Below are 27,532 nucleotides of genomic sequence, written 5' to 3'. Positions count from 1 at the left end.
ATTCCTCCAGCTCCATTCTTCTTTATCAAGACTGCTTAAGCTATTCAGGATCTTTTGTGTTTCCATATGAATTGTGAATTTTTTTGTTCTAATTCTGTGAAAAAAATGTCATTGGTAATTTGATAGGAATCACATTGAATCTGTAGATTGCCTTTGGTAGTATAGTCATTTTCACAATATTAATTCTCCTACCCAGGAACATGGACTGGCTCTCCATCTGTTTATGGCATCTTTGGTTTCTTTCATTGGTGTCTTATAATTTTCTGTGTACAGTTCTTTTGTCTCCTTAGGTAAGTTTATTCCAAGATATTTAATTCTTTTTGTTGCAATGGTGAATGGGATTGATTCCTTAATTTCTTCTGATTTTTCATTGCTAGTATATAAAAGTGCGAGTTATTTCTGCGTGTTGATTTTGTGTCCTGCAACTTTGCTAAATTCACTAATTAGCTCTAGTAATTTTCTGATACTATCTTTAGGGTTTTCTATGTACAGTATCATGTCATCTGCAAACAGTGAGAACTTTACATCTTCTTTTCTGGTCTGGATTCCTTTTATTTCTTTTTCTTCTTTGATTGCTATAGCTAGGATTTCCAGAACTATGTTGAATAATAGTGGTGGAAGTGTACACACTTGTCTTGTTCCTGATCTTAGGGGGAATGCTTTCAGTTTTTCACTATTGAGAACAATATTTTCTATAGGCTTATCACATATAGCCTTTACCATGTTGAGGTAGGTTCCTTCTATGCCCATTTTTTGAAGAGTTCTAATAATAAATGGGTGCTGAATTGTATCAAAGGCTTTTTCTGCATCTATTGAGATTATCATATGAATTTTATCTTTCAATTTGTTAATATAATGTATCACACTGATTGATTTGTGTATTTTGAAGAATCCTTGCATCCCTAGAATAAACCCTACTTGATCATGGTGTATGAGCTTTTTGATGTGTTGCTGAATTCTGTTTGCTAAAATTTTGTTGAGAATTTTTGCATCTATGTCCATCAGTGATACTGGCCTGTAGTTTTCCTTTTTTGTGTTTTCTTTGGTTTTGGTATCAGGATGATGGTGGCCTTGTAGAATGAGTTTGGAAGTGTTCCTTCCTCTGCAATTTTTTGAAACAGTTTTAGAAAGATAGGCATGAGTTCTCTAAATGCTCGATAGAATTATCCTGTGAAGCCATCTGGTCCTGGGCTTTTGTTTTTGGAGAGATTTTTGATCATAGCTTCAAATATATTTTATTTACTTATAAATAAATAACATTTTAATTTATAATTTTATTTATTTATAAATATAAATATGATTTATTTATAAAAATAAATATATTTATTTTTAATTGGAGGATAATTACTTTACAATATTGTGTTGATTTCTGCCATACATCAACCTGAATCAGTTGTAGGTATATATATATATGTCCCCTCCCTCTTCAATCTACCTCCTACTTCCTACCTCCCACCCTATCTGACCCCTCCCACGCATCCCAATTCTCTTGATTGTCACAGAGCACTGAGTTTGAGCTCTCTGCATGTATGCATGCTAAGTCACTTCAGTCGTGTCCATGGACTGTAGCCAGCCAGGCTCCTCCATCTACAGGACTCTTCAGGCAAGAATACTGGGATGGCTTGCCATGCCTTCCTCCAAGGTATCTTCCTGACCCAGGGCTCAGACCCATTTCTCTTACAGCCCCTGCATTGACAGGTGAGTTCTTTTACCACTAGCACCACCTGGGAAGCCCTGAGCTCCCTATATCACACAGCAAATTCCTACTGGCTATCCATTTTACAAATGGAAATGCATATGTTTCAATGCTATTCTCTCAATTTGTCACACTATCTCCTTCCCCCACTGTGTCCACGAGTCTGTTCTCTATGTCTGCATCTCCATTGCTGCCCTGCAAATAGGTTCATCAGTACCAGCTTTCTAGATTCCATATATATGTGTTAATATACTATATTTGTTTTTCTCTTTCTGGCTTGCTTCACTCTGTATAATAGGCCCTAGGTTCATTCACCTCATTAGAACTCATATGTGCTCCTTTTTATGGCTGAATAACATACCACTGTATATAGGTACCACAACTTCTTCATCCCTCATCGGTCAATGGACATCTAGATTGCTTCCAATCCTAGCTATTATAAACAGTGCTGCAATAAACACTGGAGTACATGTGCCTTTTCCAATTACGATTTCCTCAGGGTATTTGCCCAGTAGTGGGATTTTGGGTTATATAGTAGTTTTATACCTAGTGTTTTAAGGAATCTTCATACTGTTCTCCATAGTGGCCATGTCAATTTACATTTGCACCAGTTGTGTAAGAGGGTTCCCTTTTCTCCACACCCTCTCCAGTATTTACTATTTGCAGATTTTTTTTTTTTTTTTTGTAATGACCATTCTGAGTGGTGTGAGTTGACACCTCATTGTGGTTTTGATTTGCATTTCTCAAACAATGAGCAATGTTGAGCATCTTTTTATTTGTTTATTAGCCATCTGTATGTCTTCTTTGGGGAAACGTCTAATTAGGTCTTCTTCCCACTCAGTAGACAATGGGGCATTCTGCTTTCTTATGATCAAGTAATGAGGAAAGTTGTTAAATTTATATTTAAGTAGGAATATTAATTGTCACATAGACATAAATGAGCATGTAATAAAATAAATTACTGGTTTCAAGTTCTTCTCCCATTTTTTAACCAGGTGTTTTTGTTGTTGTCATTGATTTGTAGGAGTCCTATTCAAATTTCAAATAATAACCCCTTCTCAGATATATGATTTATAAGTATTTAATTCAATTTGTCACAGAATTTTCAAGCAGTATGAAATCAAGGACCCTATCTATCATTTTCATCACTTTATCAATATCCAATGGCTGGCACATTTGTGCGTGTTTGTGTTCAGTGAAATCCAGCTCTTTGAAACCCCATGGGCAGTAGCCCACCAGGCTCCTCTGTCCATGGAGTTTTCTAGGCAAGATTACTGGAGTGTGTTGCCATTTCCTACTCCAAAAGTGGCTAGCATACATTATGTCATTTATTTGTATGCTTTCAATTATATGATTTCATATTTTAATTTATATAAGAAAGAAGTTTGAAAGCAAACTTGCAAATATTAACTGATTATCTCTGAGTGGTGAAAATAATTATTTTTAATTGCCATTTTTTTCTATATATTTTTTATTTTATGTATTGAAATGTACATTTTTATAGCAGAAAAAGCTATTAATGCTGCACACAAAATGTTCAATTTAAAGAATAAATTTCATTGCATAATATTTGTAAATAAAATTTGAGGTTACACTGACACTTCACTTAGGTATTCTCTCTGGTAAATTTGTAAGCCCTTCTGAGAAAACATGCTAGACTCAGTCGTGCATACATTTATATTTACCTTCACAGCAGCCTTTAGTGGCAGATGCTATTACATTACTGCTGGGGAAACTGAAGCCTAAAGATATTAAGTAAAACACACACACACACATAATTATTGGAGCTAGACTCAAATGCAGATATTAATAGGGAGCCTGCCTCCTACTACCACACTAAATTTTATTGTCCTAACCAAATGAAATTTGCTCTGAGTTATCACTGGTGATCATTACTCTTTTTTTAATTTGATTGAAACATCTCTGAGCCAACACTCAGATTAACTAATCTTCATCATGAAGCACAATGCTCCAATAAGAACAGAATATTTCCTTCAAAGGCCATACATAAATTAGAATTAATCAAAATATAAATGACAGCTCAACTGCATGTACTTAAAAAAGATTCAATTATTACTTATTTAAAATAAAATAATTTACATGTAACTACATAAATTTTGATGATTTATAATGTTGAAATAAATATTAAATATAAGTAAACATAAGATATTCAATTATTTGCAATGAAATCAAATAAATATAAACTATCAATACTTTGGTTAACACTTTACTCCTGTTGAATAAAACAGAAAAGGAAACAGAATTATATATTGTTATCATTGTTTAAACAACAAAACAAACTAGTTATTTCTGAAAGGATATTCTTTTCTCAGACACCAATTGCAGCATATTTTGACTACACAGATTTTTTTTTATAAGGAACATTAAGTAATATAATGAGCAACTGCTCCAATTTTGACTTTGCAAAGGATAGATGTCATTTGCAGATATCATTAAGGTGTATGTGATTTAGAGTTAGTTTCTCCTAACAAGACTGCACTTGTTTTCCTACATAGTAAAATGCTTCGCGCATTATATATTACATAAGTCCTCATCCTACCATGTTAATCAAAGCTTTAGCTGAAAATGCCAACAGTAATGGGGGGTTTATTTATAAGGGATCTAGAATATAATAAAAGTTATTCACACCAGTACCATCTGTAACTAATATAGCAGTTTCTGCAGCTTTTATTTGTGTTGTGCTTGGTCTCATAACTAGGTTGTCCATCTTATTATGGACAACAAGACAGAAAAAAATAATATCCTTGCTTGAATCTTTGATTCATGACTTAGATTCCAATCTGGGATGGGCACAGCACTGTAAATAGGAAATTAAAAAAAATAATTATGTGCTGAAAATATCAAGTTCTTTCACATGTATTAAGCTTATGTACCATTTGTGAAACTTTTTATTCAACTAAGTGTGTCTGGGATGGGTAAATTTAACTCAGATGACCATTATATCTACTACTGTGGGCAAGAATCCCTGAGAAGAAATGGAGTAGCCATCATGGTCAACAAAAGAGTCTGAAATGCAGTACTTCGATGTAATCTTAAAAACAACAGAATTATCTCTGTTTGTTTCTAAGGCAAATCATTCAATATCATGGTAATCCAAGTCTATGCCCCAACCAGTACTGAACGGTTCTATGAAGACCTACAAGACCTTTTAGAAATAACACCCAAAAAAGATGTCTTTTCATTATAGGGAACAGGAATGTAAAAGTAGGAAGTCAAGAAAAACCTGGAGTAACAAGCAAATTTGGCCTTGGAGTACAGAATGAAGCAAGGCAAAGGCTAATAGAATTTTGCCAAGAGGACACACTGGTCACAGCAAACACCCGCTTCCAACAACACAAGAGAAGACTCTACACATGGACATCACCAGATGGTCAACACCAAAATCAGATTGATTATATTCTTTGCAGCCAAAGCTGGAGAAGCTCTATACAGTCAGCAAAAGCAAGACCGGGAGCTGACTGTGGCTCAGATCATGAACTCCTTATTGCCAAATTCAGACTTAAATTGAAGAAAGTAGGGAAAACCACTAGACCATTCAGGTATGACCTAAATCAAATCCCTTATGATTATACAGTGGAAGTGAGAAATAGATTTAAGGGACTAGATCTGATAGACAGAGTGCCTGATAAACTATGGATGGAGGTTCATGACATTGTACAGGAGACAGGGATCAAGACCATCTCCAAGAAAAAGAAATGCAAAAAGGCAAATGGTTGTTTGAGGAGACCTTACAAATAGCTGTGAAAAAAAGAGAAGTGAAAAGCAAAGGAGAAAAAGAAAGATATACCCAGTTGAATGCAGAGTTCCAAAGAAGAGCAAGGAGAGTTAAGAGAGCCTTCATCAGTGATCAGTACAAAGAAATATAGGAAAACAATAGAAAGGGAAAGACTAGAGATCTATTCGACAAAATCAGAGATACCAAGGGTACATTTCATGCAAATATGGGCTCAATAAAGGACAGAAATGGTATGCACCTAACAGAAGCAGAAGATATTAAGAAGAGGTGGCAAGAATACACAGAAGAACTGTACAAAAAGTATCTTCACGACCCAAATAATCATGATGGTGTGATCACTCACCTAGAGCCAGACATCCTAGAATGTGAAGTCCAGTGGGCCTTAGAAAGCATCACTACGAACAAAGCTAGTGGAGGTGATGGAATTCCAGTTGAGCTATTTCAAATCCTAAAAGATGATGCTGTGAAAGTGCTGCACTCAATATGCAAGCAAATTTGGAAAACTCAGCAGTGGCCACAGGACTTGAAAAAGTCAGTTTTCACTATAAAACTCCCGGAGGAAAACATAGCCAAAACACTCTCCAGCATAAACCACAGCAGGATCCTCTATGACCCACCTCCCAGAATATTGGAAATAAAAACAGAAATAAACAAATGAGACCTAATTAAAATTAAAAGTTTCTGCACAACAAAGGAAACTATAAGCAAGGTGAAAAGACAGCCTTCAGAATGGGGGAAAATAATAGCCAATGAAGCAACGGACAAAGAATTAATCTCAAAAATATATAAGCAACTCCTGCAGCTCAATTCCAGAAAAATAAAAGACCCAATCAAAAAGTGGACCAAAGAACTAAACAGACATTTCTCCAAAGAAGACATACAGATGGCTAACAAACACATGAAAAGATGCTCAGCATCACTCATTGTCAGAGAAATGCAAATCAAAACCATAATGAGGTACCATTACACGCCAGTCAGAAGGGCTGCTATCCAAAAGTCTACAAGCAATAAATGCTGGAGAGGGTGTGGAGCAAAGGGAACCCTCTTACACTGTTGGTGGGAATGCAAACTAGTACAGCCACTGTGGAGAACAGTGTGGAGATTCCTTAAAAAACTTGAAATAGAACTGCCATATGACCCAGCAATCCTGCTGCTGGGCATACACACCGAGGAAACCAGATCAGAGAGAGACACGTGCACCCCAATGTTCATCGCAGCACTGTTTATAATAGCCAGGACATGGAAGCAACCTAGATGCCCATCAGCAGACGAATGGATAAGGAAGCTGTGGTACATATACACCATGGAATATTACTCAGCCATTAAAATGAATACATTTGGATCAGTTATAATGAGATGGATGAAACTGGAGCCCATTATACAGAGTGAAGTAAGCCGGAAAGAAAAACACCAATACAGTATACTAACGCGTATATATGGAATTTAGAAAGATGGTAACAATAACCCTGTATGTGAGACAGCAAGAGAGACACGATGTATTGAACTGTCTTTTGGACTCTGTGGGAGAGGGCAAGGGTGGGATGATATGGGAGAATGGCATTGAAACATGTAAATTATCATATGTAAAACAAATCGCCAGTCCAGGTTCAATGAATGATACAGGATGGTTGGGACTGGTACACTGGGATGACCCAGAGGAATGGGATGGGGAGGAAGGTGGGAGGGGGGTTCAGGATAGGGAACACATGTACACCTATGGTGGATTCAAGTCAATGTGTAGCAAAACCAATACAATGTTGTGAAGTAAAATAAATAAATAAATAAATTTTTAAAAATGGAAAAGATCAGTTTTCATCCAATCCCAAAGAAAGGCAATGCCAAAAAAATGCTCAAACTACTGCACAATGGCACTCATCTCACACACTAGTAAAGTAATGCTCAAAATTCTCGAAGCCAGGCTTCAGCAGTACGTGATCCGTGATCTTCAAGTGTTCAAGCTGGTTTTGGAAAGGGCAGAGGAACCAGAGATCAAATTGCCAACACCTGCTGGATCATCGAAAAAGCAAGAGAGTTCCTGAAAAACATCTATTTCTGCTTTATTGACTATGCCAAATCTTTTAACTGTGTGGATAACAACAAACTGTGGAAAATTCTGAAAGAGATGGGAATACCAGACCACCTGACCTGCATCAGGGGATATCTGTATGAAGGTCAGGAAGCAACAGTTAGAGCTGGAAATGGAACAACAGACTGGTTCCAAGTAGGAAAAGGAGTACGTCAAGCCTGTATATTGTCACCCTGCTTATTTAACTTCTATGCAGAGTACATCATGAGAAACTCTGGGCTTGAGGAAGCACATGCTGGAATTAAGATTGTTGGGAGAAATATCAATAACCTCAGATATGCAGATGACACCACCCTTATGGCAGAAAGTGAAGAGGAACTAAAAAGCCTCTTGATGAAAGTGAAAGAGAAGAGTGAAAAAGTTGACTCAAAACTCAACATTCAGAAAACTAAGATCATGGCATCTGGTCCCATCACTTCATGGCAAATAGATGGGGAAACAGTGGAAACAGGGCTGATCTATTTTGTGGGGCTCCAAAATCACTGCAGATGAAGACTACAGACATGAAATTAAAAGACACTTACTCTTTGGAAGCAAATTTTTTTTACTATCCTAGACAGCATATTAAAAAGCAGAGACATTACTTTGCCAACAAAGGTCCATCTAGTCAGGCTATGGTTTTTCCAGTAGTCATGTATGGATGTTAGAGTTGGACTATAAAGAAAGTTGAGCACTGAAGAATTGATGCTTTTGAACTCTTTTGGATAAAACTCTTGAGAGTCCCTTTGACTGAAAGGAGATCCAACCAGTCTATACTCAAGTAAATCCGTCCTGAATATTCACTGGAAGGACTTATGTTGTAGCTGAAACTCTAATAGTTTGGCCGCCTGATGCGAAGATCTGACTCATTTGAAAAGACCCTGATGCTGGGAAAGATTGAAGGCAGTATGAGAAGGGGATGACAGACGGTGGGATCATTGGGTGGCATCACCAGCTCAATGGACTTGAGTTTGGGTATACTCAGGGAGTTGGTGATGAACAGAGGCCTGGCATGCTGCGGTCCATGTGGTCACAAAGAGTCAGACACAATTGAGCGACTGAACTGAACTGACCTAAGGTGTGTGCGAATATGTATGTTAGTAACTGCATGTGTGTGCATGCACAAGCACTGTGGGTCCATATATAAACATATTTCCCACTAGGTTTTGAATGTTTAAATTTTGAAAATGATGGTCTATCCAGGCTACTAGTTGAATTGGATGATTTGCACTTAGTATCAAAGTTATATGGTCAATGGTGAGGAGTACGGGGCAAATCAACTTTATGATATACTTTTGTCTGAAGTTAAGAACAACTACTTAGAATAAAAAAAGTTAAATTCCTCAGGCCCCCAAATAGCTTATTAGAGATTATCTGCTAATAATAAAACAATCTCTTGCCTATTTTGCCAGTACTCCTTTTGTATATATTAGTTTTGTCTACTTCCCAAGTTTAAGACTAGCTAAAACAAAGCAAATATCTAATTTTTTCTATATGTGCTCTATGTACATCTACATAATGTAATGACTGAATGGGTCAAACTGAGGTCATCTAGGAAACAAGGTTTTATATTCTCTGGTTAAGGAATTTCTTAGAATATTTCCTCTATACAAGATAGTGTTCACACTTTATTTTTTTTATTATTCATTTTATTCCATTTTTTAATTAATTAATTTATTTATTTTACTTTACAACATTGTATTGATTTTGCCATACATTGATGTGAATCCACCATGGTTGTACATGTGTTCCCCATCCTGAACCCCCCTCCCACCTCCCTACCCATCCCACACTTTAGATATAAGATCATTCTCCTCCCCAAATAAAATACTAGAAATACACCCAGCAGATAAAATAACAACAAAATCACAAGTTAACTTGTACCTTCAAAGACAACAAAAAAGAATAATGTTAATGATTATGTTTATTGTCCAGATAACACGCACTATTCTTATCCTCACAATAACCCTGTAGTAATACTACTATTAGTCTTGTTTGGAAGATAAAGACCGCTCAATTTAGGAACTTTAAATAACTGGTACTGAACCAAGCACTTATTGTTAGTTGGTAACGTGTGTGTGTATATGCTTATATATAGATCAATATATAAATATATATATATTTAATTTATTTATCAATGAACACAGGTTGCGTCTATTTCTTGGCCACTGTAAATAATGCTTCAGTGAACATAAGGGCACATATATCATTTTGAATCACTGAATTAACCATTTTGCTTTAAGTAAAAACCCAGAAGTAGAATTGGTAGGTTACATGGTTATTCTATTTTTAATTTTTTAAGAGTCCTCCATCAAATATTCCATAATGACTGCACTAATTTACATTTCTGCCAACAGTACACAAGTTTCTCATTTTACTACATCCTCACTAACACTTGTTATTTGTTGTTTTTTGATAATAGCCATTAGGACAAGTATGAAGTAATATCTCTTTGTGTTTTTGATTTGCAGTTCCCTGATGATTGGTAATGTTGAACACATTTTCTTATCTGCATGATTTTTTTTTTGGAAAAGTCCCTATTCAGGACCGCTGTCGATTTTTTTTTTTTTTAACGTTGAGTTGTATTAATTCTTGGTATATTTTGGATATCAACCCCTTATTGACTATACCATCTGCAAGTATCTTCTCCCATTCAGGAAACTGCCTCACTAGTTTGTTGATAGTTCCATTCACTGTACAAAAGCTTTTTCGCTTGATGTAGTTTCATTTGTTTTGTTTTGCTTTGTTTTTATTTCCTTTGCTGGAGGAGAAATATTTTAAATTTTGATAAGAGCAATGTCAAACAGTGTACTCCCTAAGTTTTCTTCTTGAAGTTTTATGATTTCAAAGGTTACATTTAAGTCTTTGGTGTGAGAAAGTAGTTCAGTCTGATAATTTTGCATGTAGCTCTTCATTATTCACAACCCTATTTATTGAAGAGACTTTCTTTTCCCCACTGTATATTCTTGTCTTTTTTGTCATAGATTAATTAGCCATATAAGTGTGAATTTATTTCTGGGCTCTCTACTGTATTATGTTGATCAATATGTCTGGTTTTGTGCAGCTACCATGCTGTTTTGATTACTACAGCTTTAGAACATAGCTTGAAGTTAGGAAACATGACACCTCCTGGTTGATTCTTCTTCCTCAAGAGTGTTTTGATTATTTGGGTTCTTTTGTGTTTCCATACCAAATTTTACAATTATTTGTTCTAGTTATGTGAAAAATGCCATTGGTATTTCAATAGGATTTGCAATTGAACCTATAGATTGCCTTAGGGCGTATGATCATTTCAACAATGTTAATTCTTCCAATACATGAGAACAGTGTATCTTTCCATTTGCTTGTGTTCTGATATTCATCATTTGTGTAAAGGAATATGACAGATTTCTGTATATATATATTCTGTACATTAATTTCTTTTTTTTTCATTTTTTATTTTGTTTGTTTGGGTTCTCTCTCTTTTCTTCTTTGTAAATTTGGCTAGAAGTCTGGCAACTGTATTTATCCTTTTAAAAAATCAACCCTTGGTTTTATTTATTTTTTTATAGTTTTTAAATTTCCATTTCATTTACTTCCTCTCTAATCTTTATTATTTCCTTCCTTCTGCTTAGGCCTTGCTTGTTCATTTTCCTAATTCTTCTAGATGGTAAGTTTGGTTGTTTATTTGAGATTTTTTGTTCCTTTATGTTCATTCTTTTTTCTTTTCATTTCTTATTTTTTGGTTTTGTTTTGTTTTGAGGAAGGTCTATATCACTATGAACTTCCCTCTTACTGCATCATACAGATTTTTTATGGCTATATTTTCCAAATATCTTTTATACATCCTGGGAAATAAACAAACCAAAAAAAAAAAAAGGTGTTATTCTTTTTATTATATTATTCACTTTAATCTGATGGTAGGAAACCAAACCCATGATTCCTCTGAAGTACGCTTATACATTTTAATGGCATTAGTACATTTACAATGCTGCAAAAATGTCACCACAATTTTCAGAAATTTTTCATTATTCCTAACAGAACCCCTGTGTTTGTGAAACAGTAAGGTCCCATTCCTCTTTCCCTTCAGACTCTGGTACCTTTATTTTGTTTCTCTATGAATTTGTATAGTCTATATAATTAATATAATTATAATCATACACTATTTTTCCTTGTGTGTCTGGCTTATGCCATTTACCATAAAGTTACCAGATTCTTTCATGTTGTAGAATGTATGTATTAGCATTTCTCACTTTTTATGTGTGAATAATATTCCTTTGTATGTATACACACACAATATGTAGTGTAGAAGACCCAAGGTGATTTATCCAATATATTGATGTCTGCTAAGTGTGTATAATAGAAACCCTAGCATCTCTATAGCAGGACCAGGCACAAAGCTGGCACACAAAATAGCATCTTGAATGCATAAATGAAAGAATGCTCATTGTAAATATTTTTGTGACTTTAATATAGTTACAAATGTACAGATAAGTTACAAGAAGGGTGCAAATAAGTCATATACACTCCTTAAGTAGATTAATAATTAGTTGATCAAAGATAAGATGTTCCATTTATTTTATCTTTAGTTGCCCCCTTGGTGATTAAATTTCTTCTCTTACTTGCTCTTCACTTTCTTTCTGAATCATTTAACCATAAATTGAAGATAATACTGTGCTCTTAAGTTCCAAATACATCAACTTTTTTTTAAAGAACAAAAGGTTCTTTTTCATAACTGTAGCACAATGATCAGAAATAGAGATTTACAGTAAAATACTTACCTAATCCACCTTAGACAGTCGAAATTAATTTTTGCAATAACGTTCATAAAAACTATATTTTCCATGTCCACAATTTAACCTAGTATTCCACAACATATTTAGATATTCTGTCTCTTTAGCCTTCATGCTGGTTTATTTTCTCAGCCTATCCTTGTCTTCGATGACCTTTAAATTTTCAGGAATAGAGACCAGTCATTTTTTTAAATGTCATCCAAATCTGGTTTGTCTCATGTTTCTTCAGAACATTAAGAATATTCATTTTTGGCAGGAATATTACAACTTTAACAAGATTAAATACTATAATCCGCCTTTATCATTGCGGTCTTACTTATGTACTCTAGTTGTTTTACCTCCTTCCCATGGAAGAACTCCAGTCCTAATTTCAACTGTCTTTCTGCCTATTCCATGCCTTTATTTCTGTCCCTGAATGCGGCTGAGGCAAAAATATCTCAAAAATTATGCTAAATGATCTTCTTTATTTTCATGCTTCATATATAATGTGTAAAATTATGTTATATTCTCTTTATACTTTAAGACAAAGAAGTTGGTTTTCTAGTCCTGCACTAATGAACATGGTAGAAAAATCTGTTGGATCATAGAAAAAGCAAGAAAATTAAAGAAAAACATCAACTTCTGATTCATTGACTATGCTAAAGTCTTTCACAGTGTGGATCACAACAAACTATGGAAAATTCTTTCTTTTTTCTATTTATTTTTATTAGTTAGAGGCTAATTACTTTACAAGATTGTAGTGTTTTTTTTTTTGCGAATGTCAGATCACCTTATCTGCCTCCTGAGAAACGTGCACACAGATCAAGAAGCATCAGTTAGACTCAGACATGGAACAATGGACTGGTTCCAACTGGGAAAGGAGTACATCAAGGCTGTATATTGTCACTCTGTTTATTCAATTTACATGCAGAGTATATCATGCAAAATGCAGGCTGGATGAAGCACAAGCTGGAAGAAACTCAATAACCTCATATATGCAGATGACACCACTCATGGCAGAAAGCAATGAGGACTAGAGAGCCTTGATAAAGGTGAAAGAGGGGAGTGAAAAGCGTGGCTTAAACCTCAACATTCAGAAAACTAAGATCTTGGCATCCAGTCCCATCACTTCACGGCAAACAGATGGGGAAACAATGGAAACAGCAACGGACTTTCTTTTCTTGGGCTCTAAAATCACTTTAGATAGTGACTGCAGCCATGAAATTAAAAGATGCTTGCTCCTTGGATGAAAGCTATGACCAACCTAGACAGCACATTAATAAGCAGAGACATTACTTTGCTGACAAAGGTCCGTCTAGTCAAAGCCATGGTTTTTCCAGTGGTCATGTATGGGTGTGAGAGCTGGACCATAAAGAAGGCTGAGGACTGAAGAATTGATGCTTTTGAACTGTGGTGTTGGAGAAGACTCTTGGACTGCAAGGAGATCAAACCAGTCATTCCTAAAGGAAATCAACCTTGAATATACATTGAAAAGACTGATGCTGAAGGTGAAACTCCTGTACTTTGGCCACTTGATGCAAAGAGCTGACTCATTAGAAAAGACCCTGATACTGGGAAAGGTTGAAGGCAGAAGGAGAAGGGGACGACAGGGGATGAGATGGTTTGATGGCATCACTGACTCAATGGACATGAGTTTAAGCAAGCTCCAGAAGTTTATGAAGGACAGAGAAGCCTGGCATGCTGCAGCCCATGGTGGTGCAAAGAGTCGGACACAACTGACTGAACAGCAGCAACAAGCTACATGTTGATCATTTGATATGTGACTCAAAGGACTGAGGAACTGAATTTTAAAATTCACTTAAGTTTTATTTTAAATTTGTTCATTAAAACTGATTGTCAATTCAGTTACTTGAAAACTTTGAAGTACATTTGGAACAACTAACATTTGGAACAACTCAAGTGTGTAAATCTACTCTTTCAACTATAAACTTTATTACTTATAAATGCAAATTAGGTTTTTATTATGAAATTCAGCATATGAATTGAGTGGTGCTATAAATGTAAAATACACACTAACTTTGAAAGACTTTGTACCAAAAGGGAAAAAAAAAAAAAAAGGTATGAAGAAAACCGCATTGATTTTTTCATAATGACTATATTTTGAAATAGTAATGTTCTTGATAAATCAAGATAAATAAAATATATCATAAAGTTAATTTCAGATTTGTTTTTTAATTTTGTTTTCATTGTTAGTTCCAGAATATTTAAAATTGCATATGTGGCTCATTGAATTTCTGTTGGACAGTACTCTCTAGATCCTCTAACCATGTTCTCAGTGCACAAAGAATATTGGCAAGAACTGTGAAATACACATAGAATGTTCAGGGCATGCATGAGGAGAGATTAACTCAGAGTAATGGCAAAACATTTCTTCAATTCACACTGAGAAACAGTTACGGACAATTAAAGAGAAAAGGATTATGTGATGATGTGTTATTCTTTCATTCAGCAAATATTTTGAGAAGTTTATGTTATGTAAGATATGGGGTGGGCTTCCCAGGTGGCGCTAGTGGAAAAGAACCTGCCTACCAATGCATGAGACAAGAGATTTGGGTCGATCCCTGGGTCAGGAAGATTCCCTGGAGGAGGGCATGGCAACCCACTTCAGTATTCTTGCCTGGAGAATTCCCATGGACAGAGATGTCTGGCAGGCTATAGCCTACAGGTTCTCAAAGACTTGGACAAGACAAAGCCAACTTCGCAGACACGCACGCAGGATACTGGGTACACAAGGATAAATTTGGCAAGGTGTGCTTTTAAAACACATTCAGTATCTGCTCTTTCTTGTATTACAGTTAAAACACAGCCCCTCAGTCACCACCACCTCTTCTCTATTGGATTATGGTAGTTGTTTTTTAATTTATATCCATGCTCATCTCTACAATATTTCTCCCATCACCACCACTACCAACACACACACACATTTAGGGTCTATTTTCAACACTGACTCTCCAGTGATCCATTTGAAAAACAACACAAAAGCATTTCACCGTGAAGTAAATATTTCAAAATATTATTTTTTTTAAACTGGAGGAAAGTCAGATATCCTGGTACAAATACTTAAGTTATAACATTCAGTAAGCTAAACGGTAATGTCAGCATTTCATCAAGATAATAACATTAAAAACATAATTATAGTGCTTCTGTTGTTAACTAATGCAAATGCATATTTGTTTTGCAAGATCCTTTGAGGAACCAGGTTATTGTATTACAAATTTCTGCAAGTTAATTAAAGTCTTATTTTGATGGTATATTTGAGATGAAATAATTGAGTCAAAAAGTGAATGACAAGATATAAACATTACTTTTGAAGTGCAAACTAATGAAAGTGACTGACTGAAAGGTAAAAATGTTTGTGAAGTTCTGTTTAAAACATTAAGCATCAATTATCAAACATAAAATACTCAGATATAAACATAAATATTATCTAAATTTAAATACATTGGGAAATTTTTCAACATTTTATATTTATAAAGGTTTCTTTAAAGTCTACAGATATTTTCATGAAGAGGAGGCATACTATTTTCAAGGTACAGAAGACAAGCTGAAGTTTATGTCTAACTTTAAAGAAATAACAAACTAATAAATGGGCTATAAAGGTTACGGTAATGATAGGAAATGGAAACCTATGAAGAAGAAGTTTAGTTAATGCAAAACTTACAGAGGAAGTCACAGAATAAATTAATTTTAACATTACATTAATGTCCCTAATTTCACACATATGTATATAAAATGTGTTCGTGTGTGTGTGTGTATAGTTCAGTTAAGTTGCTCAGTCGTGTGTGACTCTGTGACTCCATGGACGGCAGCACACCAGGCCTCCCTGTCCATCACAAACTCCCGGAGTTTACTCAAACTCATGTCCATTGAGTCGGTGATGCCATCCAACCATTTCATCCTCTGTTGTCCCCTTCTCCCAATTGAATCCTTCCAAGAATCAGAGTCTTTTCAAATGAGACAGTTATCCACATCAGGTGGCCAAAATATTGGAGCTTCAGCTTCAACATTAGCCTTTCCAATGAATATTCAAGATTGATTTCCTATAGGATGGACTGGTTGGATCTCCTTGCAGTCCAAGGGACTCTCAAGATCTTCTCCAACACCACATATCAAAGGCATCAATTCGTTTGTGCTCAGCTTTCTATATAGTCCAACTCTCACTTCCATACATGACTACTGGAAAAACCATAGCCTTGACTAGATGGACATTTGTTCACAAAGTAATGTCTCTGCATTTTTATATGCTGTCTAAGTTGGTCATAACTTTTCTCCCAAGGAGTAAGCATCTTTGAATTTATGGTTGCAATCACCATCTGCAGTGATTTTAGAGTCCAAATAAATAAAGTCTGCCACTGTTTCTACTGTTTCCGCATCTACTTGCCATGAAGTGATGGGACCAGATACCATGATCTTAGTTTTCTGAATGTTGAGCTTTAGGCCAACTTTTTGACTCTCCTCTTTCACTTTCATGAAGAGCCTCTTTAGTTCCTCTTCACTTTCTGCCATAAAGGTGGTGTCATCTGCATATCTGAGGTTATTGATATTTTTCCTGGCAATCTTGATTCCAGCTTGTGCTTCATCCAACCCAGCATTTCTCATGATGTACTCTGCATATAAGTTAAAGTTCAGGGCGACAATATACACCTTTGACGTACTCCTTTTCCTATTTGGAAGCAGTCTGTTATTCCATGTCCAGTTCTAACTGTTGCTTCCTGACCCGCATACAGATTTCTCAAGAGGTAGGTCAGGTGGTCTGGCATTCCCATCTCTTTCAGAATTTTCCACAGTTTGTTGGGATCCACACAGTCAAAGGCTTTGGCATAGTCAATAAAGCAGAAGTAGATGTCTTCCTGGAACTCTCTTGCTTTTTTGATGATCCTATGGATGTTGGCAATTTGATATATGGTCCCTCTGGCCTTTCTAAAACCAGCTGGAACATTTGGAAGTTCACGGTTCAAATACTGTTGAAGCCTGGCTTGGAGAATTTTGAGTATTACTTTACTAGTGTTTAAGATGGGTGTCATTGTGTGGTAGTTTGAGTATTCTTTGACATTGCCTTCCTTTGGGATTGGAATGAAAACTGAAATTTTCCAGTCCTGTGGTTACTGCTGAGTTTTCCAAATTTGCTGGCATATTGAGTGCAGCACTTTTCACAGCATAATCTTTTAGGATTTGAAATAACCCAACTGGAATTCCATCACCTCCACTAGCTTTGTTTTTAGCGATGCTTCCTACGGCCCACTTGACTTCACATTCTAGGATGTCTGGCTCTAGGTGAGTGATCACACCATTATGATTATCTGGGTTGTGAAAATCTATTTTGTCTAGTTTTTCCATGTATTCTTGCCACCTCTTCTTAATATCCTCTGATTCTATTAGGTCCATACCATTTCTGTCCTTTATTGAGCCCTTCTTTGCATAAAATGTTTCCTTGGTATTTTTAAATTTTTTTGACGAGAACTCTTTTCTTTCCCATTCTATTGGTTTCCTCTATTTCTTTGCACTGATCATTGAGGAAGGCTTTCTTATCTCTCCTTGCTCTTCTTTGGAACTCTACATTCACATAGATATACCTTTCCTTTTCTCCTTTGCTTTTTGCTTCTCTTCATTTCACAGCTATTTGTAAGGTCTCCTCAAACAGCCATTTTCCTTTTCTTGGAGATGGTCTTATTCCCTGTCACCTGTGCAATGCCACAAACCTCTGCCCATAGTTCATCAGGCTCTCGGTCTATCAGGTATAGTCCCTTAAATTTATTTCTAACCTACACTGTATGATCATAAGGGATTCAATTTAGGTCATACCTGAATGGTCTAGTGGTTTTCCATAAGTCTGAATTTGGTAATAGTGAGTTTATGATCTGAGCCACTGTCAGCTACCAATCTTGTTTTTGCTGACTGTATAGAGCTTCTCCTTCTTTGGCTGCAAATAATATGATCAATCTGATTTCAGTATGGACCATCTGGTGATGTCCATGTGTAGAGTCTTCTCTTGTGTTGTTGGAAGAGGGAGTTTGCTATGACCAGTGCATTCTCTTGGAACAACTCTATTAGCCTTTGCCCTGATTAATTCTGTATTCTAAGGCTAAATTTGCCTGTTTCTCCAGGTGTTTCTTGACTTCCTACTTTTGTATTTCAACTCCTTATGATGAAAAGAGCATCTTATTTGGGTGTTAGTTCTAGAAGGTCTTATAGGTCTTCATCGAACTGTTCAACTTCAGCTTCTTCACCATTACTGTTTGGGGCATAGACTTGGATTACCATGATATTGAATGCTTTGCCTTGGAAACGAACAGAGATCATTCTGTCATTTTTGAGATTTTATCCAAGTACTGTATTTTAGACTCTTTTGTTGACTGTGATGGCTACTCCATGTCTACTAAGGCATTCCTGACCACAGTAGTAGATATAATGATCATCTGAGTTAAATTCACCCACTCCATTCCATTTTAGTTCACTGATTCCTAAAATGCCAACGTTCACCCTTGCCATCTCATTTTACCACTTTCATTTTGCCTTGAATCATGGACCTAACTATTCAGGTTCCTATTTAATATTGCTCTTTACAGCATAGGACCTTGTTTCCATCACCAGCAGACACCTATAACTGGGTGTTGTTTTTGTTTGGTTCCATCTCTTCATTGTTTCTGGAGTTATTCTCCACTGATCTCCAGTAGTATATTGGGCAACTACCGACCTAGAGAGTTCATCTTTCTCTAACCTATCTTTTTGCCTTTTCATACTGTTCATGGAGTTCTCAAGGCAAGAATACTGAAGTGGTTTGCCATTCCCTTCTCCAGTGGACCACATTTTGTCAGGTATATATATATAGTTAAAGATAGATATAGATAGATAAATAATCACCACTCAAAAAAATTATATTAGCTTCTCAGAGTCTTCTTTTTATATCTCTTCTAGTCACTTTACTCATTTCAGAGGGTTATCATTACTTTGACTTATAACAACATAGATTAGTTTTGCTTATTTTTATATTGGATAAAAATTGGATTAGTACATACTTCTTTAAAAAATGCACACTTCTTTCATTCAACATTTAATTATGAATTTCAATATAATGTTGCTCTATAGTGTTCTATTCTTTAAATACATTACAATTTATTTATCCATTCAAACACTAGTGGATGTTTAGACAATTTCCAGTTTGGTGGCATCTGTAAATAGGGGTACTATAAACACTCTAGTTCATATTTATGTGTGTGTAATACATATATATATGTATATATATATATATTTACACACATATGTGTGTGTGTGTGTATACACATATTTATAATGCTTTGGGGCTTCCCTTGAGCCTCAGCTGGTAAAGAATCCACCCGCCATGCAGGAGTATTAGGTTCAATCCCTGGGTCAGGAAGATCCCCTGGAGAAGGGAAAGGCTTCCCACTCCAGTATTCTGGCCTGGATAATTCCATGGACTGTATAGTGCATGGAGTCACAAAGAGTTGAACACGATTGAGTGACTTTCACAATAACATTATTAGACATATTACCAGGATTGTATATTTGATAAGACAACTATCTTGAGTACTATTGATTGTAGTTGGTGGGATAGTAGAATCTATGTAAGAATTAATTATTGGGAATCATTTAGAAGGGTATCAGCAAATGTTTAATAAATGCTTGTTAGTAGTAGTAGAAGTAGTATGTCAAATTAACAGAACAAATGCCTTTTCACAATATAGCAAAGAGGTTAAATATTTGAACTCTAGACATAAATAGACCTCAATCAGACTCTCTTCTGTGTCATGTCCAAGATGAGTGATGTTGAAGTAAAATATTTAATAATTGTCATTTTCCTTACCTCACTGGAAAATTTACAAACCATAGATTGTTGTGAGTGATGAAGAAGAAATTAAATGTAAAGACTTAGCACAGCAAAATTTGTAATGAATATTCAATAACTATTAGTATTTATTAGTACATTATGCAATTAATAGAGCAGCTAAGATTATTATCATTTACTAACACTGTCTTTGTAACGTAAGGAGTTTAAACAGAGGCTATGCTTAATATTTTACCTCTATCTCTGAACACAAGGATGTGTTGTCCAAGAAACCAACTATCTCTTAGCAAATCAATGTCTCAGTTCCCTTCTAACTTGGAACTTTTTCAGAGGCAATGCTGGATCCTTTTGAACTTCTGGATCAGATGATAATAACCAGGTACCAGAGAGTTAATATAAAGTGACTAGAGTCAATAACAATCTTATTTGTTTGACTTTAAAATGCATGAAAGACAAGGTTGCTTATCATGCTAAAATTAATATGGAGTGAGTCTGAAAGTAGAGGCTCAAAACACTCAGCATTACTGAGAAGTATATCTCAGGGCTTATAAGCTAATTAAAATTCTGCTTAAACTTATATTTCAAATGACTATATTTAAACTAAATTCACTTGAAACAAAGAAGCATAATTCTTTGTTTAACTAAAGCTCACTGTTGCATTTTCTCAAGGAAACATCCATAATGTGATGTTCTTTAGAACAAATCCCTGGGTTTTATTAAGGTACTAAAAATACCAATATACGTGACAGTGGATTTTCTAAGAGAAAGGGATTTTTTTTTTCTCCTTTACACTAATAAAAAATGAGGCATACATATTTCTTGAAGGAATTTATGTGGAAAAAATAAACACAACTCCTAGAGTATATCTTTTTTCTATAGCTGCCAAATCTTTCTATCAGCTTTCTCACTGACAGAAATGCAGCTATTCCTAGATAAGGTTGGTTTTTAACTAAACATTCTCTGTCTTCGCAAGTGAAAAATGAGCTTATGGGAATATATTCATATCAACACATCAGAATTTTCTTTCTAAAATCTGCTACTAATGATTGATTGTTTGCACTAATCTTGTATAGAAGGGTTAAGAAAGAGCTATTACAATATATTAGGCACAGATATTCTATGTTAATAATGGTTTTCAAAAGCACACAGGACATTCAAAAAATGTCATATTCAAGCTAGCAGTTCATGCATGGATTTCCAAATCTCTCTCTAATAGTTTTTTTATCTTAATTAATTTAACCCTACTTGGTAAAGTGTCTGCCTGCAATGCGGGAGACCCAGGATCGATCCCTGGGTCGGGAAGATCCCCTGGAGAAGGAAATGGCAATCCACTCCAGTACTCTTGCCTGGAAAATTCCATGGACTGAGGAGCCTGATAGGCTACAGTCAATGGGGTTACAAAGAATTGGACACGACTGAGCGACTTCACTTCAAAGATAACTACAGAATGAAGGCACATGTCCACATTTTAGGAGGTATGCAATGTATGTCATTATCTTTTCTTAATGAATCCCTTGAGAATGGACCTATTCTAAGAAATGTCGTTCCTGTTTTTCATTATAGTTTGTCCAACGTTAATGAGAAATTCTATAGGGAATATTTACCTCTTACAATAATAATCACCTATGGAAACTATATTTCTTTGTTAAACAATAAAACCTAAAAGTTTTCCAATAATCCAATTTATTACTAAAAAAAAAAAAAAGCATCACAAAAAAATATTTCTTAAGGCTTACCACTAACTTCAAAAGGAAGTTGAGTAAATACATGAAAGATCCCTTATGCATATGTGAGTTTCTCTATATTACATTATTCTTCCTTCCTGTTCTTGTGTCCTACTTAAATACTGCTTACAGTAGATTTGAGAAGTGATCATATCTAAGGCCCAAATTTCCTATTTCTATGGCTCAGAGACTCTTAGAAAAAATTACATTTGTCTCTTCCATCTTAATTCACAAGTGAATCCCGAGGAACCTAAACATCACCTCATCAAACTTCAGTAAATGAAAAGTTAAAAATATTCCTTTTTCTCCCTCCCTCCTTGCCACTCATGGAATATTTTCAGCTTTAGGCTTTATTTGGTTATTCATTTGTTCATTCATTCATTCATTTTTCCCACCAACTCAACAGGTCATCAGGAAGCTCCTCTATCCAACACAGACGACACTGGAAAGGAGAACTGCAAGGAGAAGAACTTGATGTTTTATGACCGTCCTCATCTAAATTGAACTGTCACATGCAAGGAAGAATTAAGACTAGTGTACAATTTAGAGTTAGAGTTAGCAAAATAGTCTCTTGTTCAAAAAGCAATGACAAAAGAGTCTCTTTCAAAGGCAAGATTACTTGACGTTGTTGTGGCCTAATAATGTACATACTAAATAATTTCTCTCTGATAATGTGTTGCTTCACATGGGCAATAACTTAATCTGTGAAAGTCACACATAATCTGATACTATAATTTGAAGCTTCCTCACAGATATCAGTTTAGTTCAGTTCAGTCACTCACTTGTGTCTAATTCCTTGCAAACCCATGGACTGCAGCACGCCAGGCTTTCCTGTCCATCACCAACTCCCGGAGTTTACTCAAAGTCTGTTCCATTGAGTCCATGATGCCATCCAACCATCTCATCCTCTATCATCCCTTTCTCCTCTTGCCTTTGATATTTCCCAGCATCGGGGTCTTTCCCAATAAGTCAGTTCTTCACATCAGATGGCCAATCAGCATCAGTCCTTCCAGTGAATATTCAGGACTGATTTCCTTTAGGATTGACTGGTTTGATCCCCTTGCAGCCCAAGGGACTCCCAATAGTCTTCTCCAACACCACAGTTCAAAAGCATCAGTTCTTTGGTCCTCAGCTTTCTTTATAGTCCAACTCTCACATCCATACATGACTACTGGAAAAACCATAGCTTTGGATGGACCTTTGTTGGCAATGTGATGTCTTTGCTTTTTAGCACGTTGCCTAGGTTGGCCATAGCTTTTCTTCCAAAGATATAGCTTCACATTTTTTCCCAAATGACACTTTCCTGCTTATTATTTGTATAGAGTAGAAAAAAAAATCATTGTTTATCACCTGCAGCTGAAGGAAAATGTATATTAATGTATATTATGTATATTAACACTTAAAAGGATGCACATTTAATTAAATATGTTAAATGCACAAAATAATAGGCAATAACTTTTTATATCACAAGAATCTATGTTTATAATCCTCAGAAAAACTAATTGTCATCTGATATATCTATTTAATGTTTATATTGAAAACATTGGTCTTATATTGGGAATGCATCATGAATATTAAATATATCTGTTGTATATGTTATGAATGAATTTTTTAGCTATTCATCAAATGATGCCCCAGGAGTTTTCTCTTCTAAATGAGAATTGGTGAGTGTAGAAAGCAGATTAACTTCTCATCTGTGTTATTCTGAGTCAAATTGCATGGCATGTTCCTCTTTGTGAGTAACTAGTGTTCTCTGCATATCCTGGAAAGGACATACATTTGTTTATTTTAATTGCAGATGTAGAATGCTGTATTTCCAGACCTGAAATGTATAGGCTTAAAAAATGATGTATTTATAATTAAAGGAATATTTTAAGGTTAAAACGCATGATTCATCACCTCACAGCAGTTCATTTTGGCCTCATCTGGAAGGCTTTTAGATGAAGACCAGCTAATTGAGCTAAACAATGTCCACTCCTCTCCACTATCACAGTGGTGTGCTGACAGTTTCCTTTCATTACACTCTGAATGTTTGCATGTCTGTCATGAGACATTAAGGATTCATGGATTCCCAAGAATTCCTTCACAATCCTTTCTTTCTTCCTATAATGTCTGTTCTGTTTGTCTCTGAGTTTCTCTACTAGTAAGATAATCACAGATGCCCTGCTGCTGCCAAGTCGCTTCAGTCGTGTCCGACTCTGTGTGACCCCATAGATGGCAGCCCACCAGGCTCCTCTGTCCCTGGGATTCTCCAGGCAAGAACACTGGAGTGGGTTGCCATTTTCTTCTCCAATGCATGCATGAATGCTAAGTCACTTCAGTCGTGTCTGACTCTGTGCAACCCCATGGACAGCAGCCCACCAGGCTCCTCCAGCCACGGAATTCTCCAGGCAAGAATACTGGACTGGGTTGCCATTTCCTTCTCCAACAGATGCCCTAGATCCCACAAAAAAAAAAAAAAAAAAAAAAAACAAACAAAAAAAATCTGTAACTGAAAACATTGCCAAAGGAAGATGAGCTTCCAGAATTTTATGGACTTCAATATCAGAATTATTAAAATTAATACCAAAATACCAAGTTTTCCCTAATATCCATACACATAAGGAAAAAACTTAAGAAAAAAAACTTCCAAATATCATCCATGTATTTAATTTGCAATAAAATTGGACATTTAAAAATATTTTTTTAAATAAATAAAATAGGACATTTAAAGATAATTAGGTTAAAAAAAGCTCATATATAATAACTAAATCCACATAATATGAGGAAAGTTTAACAAAATAGGATATTTATGTAACTCCATGGCTGATTCATGTCAATGTATGACAAAACCCACTGCAATGTTGTGAAGTAATTAGCCTCCAACTAATAAAAAAAAAAAAAAAAAAAGAGCACTCAGGGAAAAAAAAAATGAAATAGGATATTTAGAAGGAATACATAACAAGGTATGTTTAAAAAATATTCTATAATTGTTTTAAAGTTGTGGAAGGAAGATGTCAAAAACATTTCAATCACAGACACATACAAATTATTTGTAGTTCTTGCTTGATCAGGAGTATTTTAGGTGTGCTGATCAATAAGTAAAAGTAAATTATGTGACAATAATCTAGATACTCCATTTGATTTCACAGTGGAAAACTCTTAAGAGGACAGAGACAACTGTTAAAAAAAAAATGACTTCTGCTTTATTGACTATGCCAAAGCCTTTGACTGTGTGGAACACAAGAAACAGTGGAAAATTCTTAAAGAGATGCGAATACAAGGTCCACCTTACCTGCCTCCTGAGAAATCTTTATGCAGGTCAAGAAGCAACAATTAGAACTGGGTGTGGAACAACAGACTGGTTCCAAATTGGAAAAGAAATATGTCAGGGCTGTATATCATCACTCTGCTTATTTAACTTATACAGAGTACATCACATGAAATGCTGGGCTGGATGAAGCACAAGCTAGAATCAAGATTGACGGGAGAAATATCAATAACTTCACATATGCAGATGACATCACCCTTATGGCTGAATGTGAACAGAAACGAAGAGCCTCATGATGAAAGTGAAAGAGGAGAGTGAAAAAACCCAGTGTTCAAAAAACAAAGATCATGGCCTCTGGTCCCATCACTTCATGGCAAATAGATGGGGAAACAATGGAAACAGTGATAGACTTTCTTTTGGGGGGCTCCAAAATCACTGTGGACAGTGACTGCAGTCATGAAATAAAAAGATGCTTGCTCCTTGGAAGAAAAGTTATGACAAACCTAGACACATATTACAAATCAGAGACATCACTCTGTAATCAAAGGTCCGTAAAATCAAAGCTATGGTTTTTCCAGTAGTCACATACAGATGTAAGAGCTGGACCATAAATAAGGCTGAATGCTGAACAACTGTAGTGTTGAACTGTAGTGTTGGAGAAGACTCTTGAGACTCCCTTGGACAGCAAGATCAAACCAGTCAATCCTAAACAAAATCAACTCTGAATATTGATTGGAAGGACTGGTGCTGAAGCTGAAGTTTCAATATTTTGGACCTCTGATGCAAAGAACCGACTCATTGAAAAAGACCCTGATGCTGAGAAAGATTGAGGAGAAGGGGGTAAAAGAGGATGAGATAGTTGGATGGTGTCATAGACTCAAAGGACATGAATTTGAGCAAACACAGGCAGATATTGAAGATCAGAAAATCCTGGTGTGCTGCAGTTCATGGGGTCACAAAGATTCAGAAACAAATGAAGGACTGGACAACAACAACACCTAAAGGGGCATAAAGCAGAAGCTGTGCTTCTGATCCTGGATTTAGCCCAAAGAAAGAATGGATGGCTGCCCAACTCTGCTATGAACAAGGCTGAAAATGTTTTACAGGTACCTCCGATGAGTGTATATGATGTACCAACTTTTTATACAATATAGATTGCAAAGCCAGTTGGAAAGTATATTCAAGTATGCACTACTATGCCTTGCATGCACTGAAAGTCTGACAGCATACTGGAGGCCATTAAGAAAAAAAAAAAAACAAAAAAACTTAAAATAAAGGTTGGAGAGACTATACCTGACAAACTTTTCACTCTTATAGAAGTGGAATGTTTAGGGGCCTGTGTAAATCCACCAATGGTTCAAATAAATGACAACTACTAGGAGGATCTGACACTTAAGGATTTTAAAGAAACTATTAATGAACTCAAGGCTAGCAGAATCCCAAAATCTGGGCCAAGGAGTGAATGCATCTCATGTGAATCAGCCAGAGGTCTTACCTGTTTGGCTGAACCACCTAAAGGACCTGGGTTTCTTATACAACCAGGCCTTTAATTTATATTTGACTGTATAATTATTTCAACTGGAGAAATAAAGTATGAAACTCCAAAAAAAAAAGATAAAAAAACACTTGGCAGAATATATAATTTGCAGAAAATTGAGGTACATATAGTGAGATTCTTAGTTCAGTGGGCATAAAGAACATAATATTTAAAAATATTTTCATATTCAATCTGTCATTTGATCTATATCACCCCAACCACTGAATTTGCATAGAAAATTATTTCCTATGTATTTTAAATTGGATTTTTTAAGTCATAAGTCATTATCTCAAAATCTAAGCTTTATTCAAAAGAATTCTCAAATTTCCCAAATCCACATTTTAATATGAAGAATCAGACCTAAGATTCTTAAACTTATAACTTTACAATTTTTAGCAAAGTCATATAATTCAGCAAAACTGAAAACAGGGAGAGCCTTTTCTTTGCAGCAAAGTGGGAGACACCAGGAAGTGAGGCCAGAAATGAAGTACAAGAGAGAAAATACAACCAGAATCAGATTTGAAGATTCTGACTTGTGCCTTGATAGAAAATGTTTAAACAGTAGATTGAGGTTCAGTAACACTTTGAACACAGATATTTACCCTTCACATAATGACCTTGTTGAAAAAAAATTTGAAATATCCTACAAGAAATCTCTAGATTGCTTGTAGCATCAGAAGTGTATAGTGATCCTAAGGAAGAACATTCAGAAATTCTTTCATATTGTGTATAAACTCACTATACTGAAAAATAAGGGGAAAGAGTGAAGCATTTATCATGTGGCTCCTATATGAGCATTACTAATAAGTAAAAATGCTGGACTGGAAGAAGCACAAGCTGGAATCAAGATTGCTGGGAGAAATATCAATAACCTCAGATATGCAGATGACACCACCCTTATGGCAGAAAGTGAAGAGGAACTAAAAA

At 35.5% G+C, this 27,532-nt stretch overlaps 1 pseudogene; it reads left to right on the top strand.

The window, feature by feature from the left end:
* The first annotated feature begins 20,429 nt into the window (after positions 1–20,429).
* LOC122682511 lies at positions 20,430–26,618 on the top strand (annotated as a pseudogene).
* The last annotated feature ends 914 nt before the right edge of the window (positions 26,619–27,532 follow it).

Source organism: Cervus elaphus, chromosome 1 (assembly GCF_910594005.1).
Source record: "Cervus elaphus chromosome 1, mCerEla1.1, whole genome shotgun sequence".
Classification (NCBI taxonomy): domain Eukaryota; kingdom Metazoa; phylum Chordata; class Mammalia; order Artiodactyla; family Cervidae; genus Cervus; species Cervus elaphus.
Note: the sequence above shows the minus strand (reverse complement) of the source record. Positions and strands in the feature narration are given on the sequence as shown.